This window comes from Myotis brandtii, unplaced genomic scaffold (assembly GCF_000412655.1).
Source record: "Myotis brandtii unplaced genomic scaffold, ASM41265v1 scaffold4075, whole genome shotgun sequence".
NCBI lineage: Eukaryota > Metazoa > Chordata > Mammalia > Chiroptera > Vespertilionidae > Myotis > Myotis brandtii.
The window spans coordinates 13,846-22,612 of NW_005365659.1; the positions used below are offsets into that span (position 1 = coordinate 13,846).

The 8,767-nt window shown below is 44.5% G+C and overlaps 1 long non-coding RNA gene across 2 annotated transcripts in view; it reads right to left on the bottom strand.

The window, feature by feature from the left end:
- Positions 1–4,283: 4,283 nt before the first annotated feature.
- The window catches only part of LOC102247385, a 10,815-nt gene continuing 6,331 nt past the window's right edge, over positions 4,284–8,767 (bottom strand). The window contains exons 3-4 of one of the 2 annotated variants that reach the window (XR_313995.2): positions 4,923–5,004; positions 4,284–4,785 (exon numbers count right to left, since the gene is read on the bottom strand). This is a non-coding gene — a long non-coding RNA (uncharacterized LOC102247385). The remainder of the gene's footprint in view (positions 4,786–4,922; positions 5,005–8,767) is intronic. The other variant, XR_313994.2, reaches the window with a different exon arrangement.

Sequence of the window (8,767 nt, forward strand, 5' to 3'; positions counted from 1 at the left end):
TTCTTCAAATAGGTTTTCAATATCTTGCTCTCTCTCTTCTGGCACCCCCATAATTTGGATGTTGGTATGCTTGAAGTTGTCCCAGAGGCTCCTTACACTATCTTCAAATATTTGGATTCTTTTTTCTTTTTGCTCTTCTGGTTGGGTGTTTTTTACTCCTTCGTATTTCAAATCTTTGACTTGATTCTTGGGATCCTCTAATCTATTGCTGAATCTCTTTATATTATTCTTTATTTCAGTCAGTGTATGCTTAATTTCTGACTGGTCCTTTTCCATTTTTTTGGCATTCTCACTAAGGTCCTTGAAGGTCTCACTAAGTTCCTCAGAGGTTTCTAGCAGATTCTTGAGTAACTTTATAACTGTGGTTTTGAACTCTATATCCAATAGTTTGCTTTCCTCCATTTCTTTCATTTGTGATATGTTTCTTTGTCTCTGCATTTTGGCTGCTTCTCTGTGTTGATAGAGTGGCTTTGTGTGCTAGGTGTCCTATAGGGCCCAGTGGCTCAGCCTCCCCAATCACCTGAAGTGGACACTCTTGGTGCACCTGCCCAAAGCCAGGAAGTCACAGGGGAAATGATATGTTGGAAACTGTAAAGTAGGTAGAAGATAAGGTAGAAATGTGGTGTAGCCAGTGGCACCTGCATCTGAACACTGATGGAAAAAGCTGGTTCCTGGTATGATCTGAACACAGCCCTTGTATCATATATTCCACTAGTTACCGGTCAGTAGGGCCAGGCCTGCTCTGATATCATCCAGCATGTTCACCCTGTGAAATAACAGGATTCTCCCTGCAACAAAGTCTCTACACATACATAAAACCTAAATATTCCCAGTATTAATGAAAGACGACAGAGGTGAGCAGGGAGCCCTGGTCCAGGAAAATCCACTTGCAATAGTTTTCAGGGAAGGTAATAGTACAAAGAACAATTGAAGGAGGGTCTTACAAGAACAGTCCATGGTTCATGTAAGTAAAGACTATACCAGGCACAGACATTCACCCAGGAATTTAGCTATAGGAAAGGAGCAGAACTGGAAGCCATGGATCTGGATATAGTCACCCTCCAGCAAAAGAAACAGAAGGTGGGATCCATTAAGCTGTCTGTAAGACCCTTGACTCACAGAAACTTCCTGCACTTTCTTAGGCAAATGTTCTAAGAGATGTTTGTGGAGTCTATTGCTCAGGGCTCTCCATACAACTCAGCACTGGCAGCCATAGCACATTTGAGAAGACAATGAGGAATATTTGCAGAACCCATGGTCTGGCTTTGAGAGAGTGCTATGCGTTGAGAATAAAGAAAGACAGGACATCACTTCAGGACACAGGAGAGATGTAAAGGTCTTACCTACAGATGCTACAAGTGCAAACACTTCCAGCATCACATCACAGTACTGAAGTCTTTGACCCTCATCAAGGATCCCCCACTCCTCTTGAGAGAAGGCAATGGCCACATCCTCAAAGTTCATATCCTGTCATAATGGGGACAATACAGACCATAATCAGGTTCTCTCCTAATATTCCAAGTCTGTTATATTTCCCACCCACGACATCCATCTGCTCCCTCTACTTCCCACATCAGAGAAGATAGCAGGCCTTGGTCCCATCAAAGTCAATCGCTCCTTATATTCCTACTGATGCTGTGTCTTCCCACAACAATAAAGGCAGATAAGCAGATAGAACATACCTGTGCTCTGGGCCTCAAATGTGAGTTACACTGCCCCTTTTCAAAAACAGTGGGTGTCAGAAACACAGGCTAACAGGAGGCATTGCACATAAAGGGAGTGTGAGTGATTTGACACTGGTTGTCTACGGGAATACCCTTATTGTCCCCAAATTGTCCCTCCAAGACACCAAAAAACGTGGCAGCATATTTCACCCTGCCAACTTCAAACCAAGATTGTTGAGGCCATTACTTTCCACTACATCATTTTTTCTGCACATAATTCTTTGAACCACACTCCTCTGACACAGCTTCATTTGAAGAGGCACAACTTCAATGGTAACAGGAATATTCCATGAAAAGGACAGGTTGTTTTCTAATCATCTTTTTCCCCAAAATTCTAGTTTACCATCTCTGTAATGTATTTCCCTCTTACTGTCTCCCTTCCTCATGTCAGTGGAGGTTTCCAAGTACAGGTGACACTGATGTCTGCTATCTCATTCCTATTGATCACTGGGGCAGCCCTCAACAAGAAACAGCAGGTGAGCATATACATGGCATTTAAGCTCTTCATCTGGAACGTAGAACCACAACAACCTCCCTTTTCAATAATTACCCTAAAATTCCCCATATCATATCATCCAGTCCCCACCAGAAACGGAGTCACCTTTCTTTCATTCCTATGTCAATGTCAGTGCCCTGCAGCCATGAATTCACATACCCTCCCCAAGTTCACAATGTTTTTTCTACCACATCTGTCTCACACCTGCACTCCCACATCCTAAGCACCTATAGCCATATCCTTGGCCTCATACTCATTATTGAGCATATGTGTCCCAGAGAATGCCTAGCAAATTCTAACTGGGTGATGTACTACCCCTAATCTCATAGTCCACAACCATAGAGGAAGTGTTGTGGCGTATTATGAAGGTCTCCCTCTCTGATTGCTTTTCCTTTTACCTCGCCTAATGTGAACCACCTATCAGATTTTAGATATCCAGAGCCCACCTCCACTGGTGCTGCACTTGATGTCTCTTCACCTGTTGCAAACTTTTATCACTCAAGTCCCATCACTTATGGTCCTCTACCCCATGCCAAGTGAGTCTCAGAGATGACCACTCATGCCCCTAAGGCTAACTCAGTGGTCAACAGTGGTCGGCAAACTCATTAGTCAACAGAGTCAAATATCAACAGTACAACGATTGAAATTTCTTTTGAGAGCCAAATTTTTTAAACTTAAACTATATAGGTAGGTACATTGTTATTAACTTAATTAGGGTACTCCTAAGGCTTAGGAAGAGCCACACTCAAGGGGCCAAAGAGCCGCATGTGGCTCGCGAGCCGCAGTTTGCTGACGACTGCCCTAAGCAATTCCACCAAACTGACTTCAACAACCCAGCCACATCAATGTCAACCAAAAAAACCTGGTAAGTGTTTAGAGAAGTAAATAAGCACCAACCACAGTCTCATCGTGTTTGAAATACTCTTTGGCACCCAATTCAAAACAAACGAACAAAAACTTCTCCCTGGTGTCTATATTTTCCACTATTTTTTAAAGAAGTCTTCCTATTGAACTGCTCATCAGAGTTCTACACATTCTTGAGCTGCTCTCTGAAATACCCTAACAGGCCAAAAGAAAAAGGTTTTGTATCTCCTATGAATATAACACTTCCTACTATAAATTGCCCCATCTGAGTTGATGGTGATTCCATACCTTCAGCTGCTAAATCCAAACCTTCATATCAACTCACTCTTGCCTCTCTGTCTCTCTCAACCTCAACATTAGAAAATCCAGGTGGACACACCTAAATCACTGATCCAGAATGCAACTGCTCCTTCCATCTCCACAGCCACCAGCATGAGCCAGTTACCATCACACTCACCCAGACTATCACTAGCAACTTCTTTCCTAGTACTTCTACCTCCTCCCTCTCAGGCATATTGTTCCTCATGCTGCAGCCACCAGGAGTCTAATGAGCCCTGGTTCAGATCAGCTGCCTCCACTGCTCCAAATCTGCCATTGCTCCCATCACCTGCAGAACAGACTCCTAAGTTTTCACAAAGCTCCACTAGATCTGACTGTTCTCCCATTTTTAATACTTTCCTTAAAAAAAAAAAAAAAGCATACCTGCAAATCTCTTAACCAGGTCAGTCTTTACAACATGCGTTTACACATTCTGGTATATTTACCTGGGAGGGACCTCCCACATCTCATTCCTCTAGTTGCCAAAATCATGAAGCACTTCATACAACCCTAGACCTAAACTTAGGATTCTGGGCTTAGTGTTTATTCAAGGTCCCCAGGCCCAAGGGCTGGAAGAGGAGAAGGCTGTCCCAGGATTCCACTATATCAGAGGCCACAAGAGTGTGAGGCCCTGAAATAAGCTCCACAAACCAGTACTCCTAAGCGATGCTGCATTTGCAGGAATCTGTGGAAACAAAAGGTCTGTTGAGAACCTGGCAACCACCACCAGGATTCATGGGCTCTGCCTGTTAGTATCTTTCCCAGCCCCTGGAGATGACCGCATTATGTCAGGGCCTCAGTCCTAAGGGCACAATTTTGCCTAGTTGGCTATCTTTCAAGGGACTTCTGCTTCCTGTCTCCAACTAGGATCCTCTCCCTTCTAGTTTCATTCCCAGCAGTTGGGAAGAGTTTAAAACCCTATTTCAGACAATGTCCCTCTTTTATTCTCCACCATCGATGGCCCTAGGATCCTGAAAATTAAACTGAAACTTCTCACCAAATACTTTGCCTCGTCTTCTCTGTTGCCTTTAGATACAAAACAAGCCCAGGATTCCCGAATCCTCCCAGCTCAGCCACACCAACCACAATCTTACACTCATTGAAGCCTGTCACCCTCTTTCACCCATCACAACAGGTATCACCCACAAGCAACTCACTGTTCTGGACTCAGTGACCTGGGTTTCAGGATCTGACAGGTACCAGCATGTAAGGATGGAGGGTAAATGGAGTGAGGCTGAGTAGAAGTCTTCAAGCAAAACGGAGTCTGGGAGGCACATAGGCCTCAATACTGACTGTTGCTGCTCAACAAGCTTCAGACAAACCACTGCACCATGGGGACAGTGCCTCTGAAGCCTGGTCCTAGTTGTGACCCAGCGCTGGAGCCTATAGGTTAACAGAACAAAAAGGTCAAAATGAGCACCTGGAAGTAACACCCAAACCAATCGGCACTGGATAAGACCCCTGGCCTGGGCTTCAATTGGCTAAATGCAGCCATAATTAGTGCGCTTTGGGTAACTTACTTTTCCAGGCCCATCAGGTGGAATTAGAATCTCAATCACTGACTGATCATTGCAAATATTGGTGCTGGGGCCTCCAGTGGTGCTGGAAAATGACAAATTTAGGATTTGGGGCTGGTTGCAGGTTGCTTGGAAGTGTTGTCTACAACTGATCTCTTGTTTTGAGATATAATTTCAGATTTCATGAAGTTCATCATGCTCCCTGAGGTGAAAAGCATTATTTCAATTATTCCTGAAGACCACAAATCTAAATGGATATATTGTTTTTATTTGATTTTTATAGAGAGAATGAGGGAGAGGAAAAAAAGAAAAACACTGATTGGTGCCTCCTGCATGGCCCCCACCCCCCACTAGGCTTACACCCAGAAAACCTGGTTGTGCCTCACCAAGAAACTAACTGGTAACCTTTCTGCGCATGGGACTATACTCAACCACCAGACCCACTCCAGCCATCAGATATTATATTTTTATCAAAACATCATATTATTAAGAAAAAATCAGGATAGGAGAAAATATCCATAATCTTCTCCTAGTTGTTTAAAAACAAAATTTTAAAGGATACATAGGCCAACAAGTTGACATTTGCTATATTGTCTGCATGTTTGTAGTCATTACACATTGTGAAACTATGGAGCTAAGAGTTACTGAAAGTTTACTACACATGCCAAACCCTGGATTCAATGCTTTACATGAATGATTATTTCAATGTAAATTGCATAATTATAGAGTTAATTAAAGGCAGGGCTGGAAGTCAAACCCATGTGTCTCTACATTGTCTGCATGTTTGTAGTCATTACACATTATGAAGCTATGGAGCTAAGAGTTACTGAAAGTTTACTACACGTGCCAAACCCTGGTTTCAATGCTTTACATGAATGATTATTTCAATGTAAATTGCATAATTATAGAGTTAATTAAAGGCAGGGCTGGAAGTCAAACCCATGTGTCTCTAACAGAGTTCTGGCTTCTACTGTTAGGCTCTGTGGCCACCTAGAGAATAGAGCTGGTAATGCATAACTGTTAGGATTGGCTAGATATTATTGTAGATTACAAACAGACCCAAAGATTTATTGTCTTATATTAAAGAAGGTATCTTTCTTGTTCATGCCACATGATCTCCCTGATTCTCCTGGGACTTGTATAAAGAGAAGCCACCATATACATACCTCCTGGGTATATCAGAGGGTGGCCAGTCTCAGTGCTTCCAGACTCTTCTGTTAGCAGTGACAGGCTTCACTCCCAGCACAATTAACTGGTCAAAGCACATCACAGGGATTCAGCCAAATTCAGGTGGTCAGGAGGGAAAACTGACACACTTGATGGGTCTCATTCATGTGACTACATGGGGCCAGCCTCTTTTGGGGTGTGTAGGGCCAAAGAAGAGCAGTGAGGATTGGTAGGAAGTGACAGTGGAAATTAGTGCAGATGGTTCGCTTTCTCCTCACCCAGGTGCACTTTGTCCCAGAGCTGCCCACGACCACCACTGTCAAGTTTTAAAGGAATGAACTTCAATAAAAGGAATTTGGTTTGAAGTCACTGGCCATGAACTCAGAGCCCACTTCTGAGTGTGACCTTGATAAATCTCTGGCTGCCTCGGTTCCCCCACTATGTTCGAGGTGAAGACCCACATGTTAAGAATGTTTATTGGAAGGTACAGGACAGCAAGCTTTCCAGCATCCATGTTCTTTGAAATTAACATCAGTCACTACCCTGTCTCCCAAGTCTCTTTATCTTTTGCATTGCTCAGGTGAAGGCTCCATCAGGTGGCGTGATTTTAAAAATGCTGACATTAACATCAACGTTGATCCTGGGTTTCCATTCATTTGTGCCTGAACCTGTGCTCAATGGGCAAGGGACACGCTCTCCAGGGATGTCCAGTTCCTCATTACTAGTGGGGACTTAGGAGCCTAGAAGTGTTCCCCTCAGCTTTCCCCCACATGCATTCTTCCCAAGTATCCTGGATCATCCAGCTACTCCAAGAAGGCACAGAATCTTCCACAAACATTTCCAATCCACACTCTATACCTCCTGCCTGTCCTCACGCTCTTCCCCAATTCCCCACCTTGCTACAGCCTGAGGTTCTATGAAGCGACCCTGTGCTTAATCCATCCCCAAGATGGGACCTCCGGAGGGACACCAGATGCCTGGATGAGCAGGAGAATGAGGGGCTCACCTGGGTGTGGGGAAGAAAAACAGATAGTCCTCTACATCACCTCTCCGGAGATTCACTATGACTTATCAGTGGTCGGGGTGCACAGACTCAGAGAGATATAGATAACATGAGCACAGAAACATGCAGGTAGAGAACACCCCCAGCCTCTGCTGGGCACTCAGGTGCCAGACTTAGGTCCAGGCTCACAGAGACCCACACTGTAGACATAGGCAATACCTTGAGGGGAACACACACACACACACACACACACACACACAGAAACAAATAATTGGGGCCACCCAGACAGTGCCACAGGACACACAATGTACCCTCCCCATAGGCTGGCAGAAAACCCTATCACCAACCCTGTCCCAGGGCCCAACCTCTCTGCCACCTCAACCTCACATCCCACAGTATGTTGTCCCTCCGAGTCCAGGCTCCATCACCTCACTTCAGGTGCAAGGGTCTGCTCTGCACAGGCCAAACTTATGGAGCAGGGAGACCACCTGTAATACATCCCCCTAATGTGGTATCATGTTGAGACCAAGCCTCTCCTTCTGGAAATGCCTGGATTGCAGAATGGTTTCACCATTGAAAACACACAGCACCATTTCCTGGAGAATCCATGCTACCTCCAGGACTGGTTGCGCTGTAGTATTTTTAAGGAAATGAAAATGGAAAATAACCCATAAATGAAAAAATAGAGTCCAACAATGCCTGTGGGGCTCAGGGATGTGTGTGGGCTGCTCAGAGGTAGTTGAACTGATTTGAGGGCCTCAAGTCTCAGGGGCTGCTCTGGAATGCCTGGGAGGGATCTGGGCTCCTCAACTACCTGAATCTAAAATAGCCTAATCTCCACCCCTGGCTGGAAGGTGCTGAGACCAGAAGGCCCATGTCCATGCCCAGAGCTTTTCCCAGCCCCTTAGGGCTTAGTCTCAGAGAGCACAGATGTCATAATTACCTGTGGGTGACTGTGCAGCTCAGCTCAGTTCCCCACCCTCCACACTGACAGCAGGGGCCCCTCCCCTCCTGTCCTCTCCCTCACTGTGTGCTCTGCCCTCATGAGAACCCTTATGGCTGGTTCACCACAGGGTCCCTGCCTGGTCTGAATGGTGTTCACATGTGTTGACTCATTTGGCCAAAAAACACACAGCTATATTGATTAGAGAGAGATAGTATAAGGGGGGAGAGAAACTCCCATTTGTTGTTCCACTAATTTTATACATTCATCGTTTGATTCTTGCATGGACCCTGACAGGCTGGAACCTGCAACCTTGGAGTTATTGAGATGATGATTTAATTAACTGAGCTCTCTGGCCAAGGCCAATTTATCAGGGGTTTTAAGTAAAATAAGTCACTAATGTATATGAGAATAGGTAGATGCTAGAACCACCATGATGACAGATAGTGATCGAAGGCTAGAATAGAATTCGTGAAGTTTCATAAGTGATTTCTTTATATGGATATATTTGGAATAAGCTATTACAAAGGTAGATTATGTCCTGGCAGTAGTAATTTCATATAACAATTAGGAAGCACTGAAAAGGGGAAGATTTCGTTTCAGGGTGACAGGCATGTATGGAAACATAAGTGTGTTAAAAAGTGTGTTTTAGCCTGGCCAATATTACTCAGTGGTTGAGTACAACCTATGAACCAAGTAGTCAAGGTTAGATTCCGGTCAGGGCACAAGCCAGGA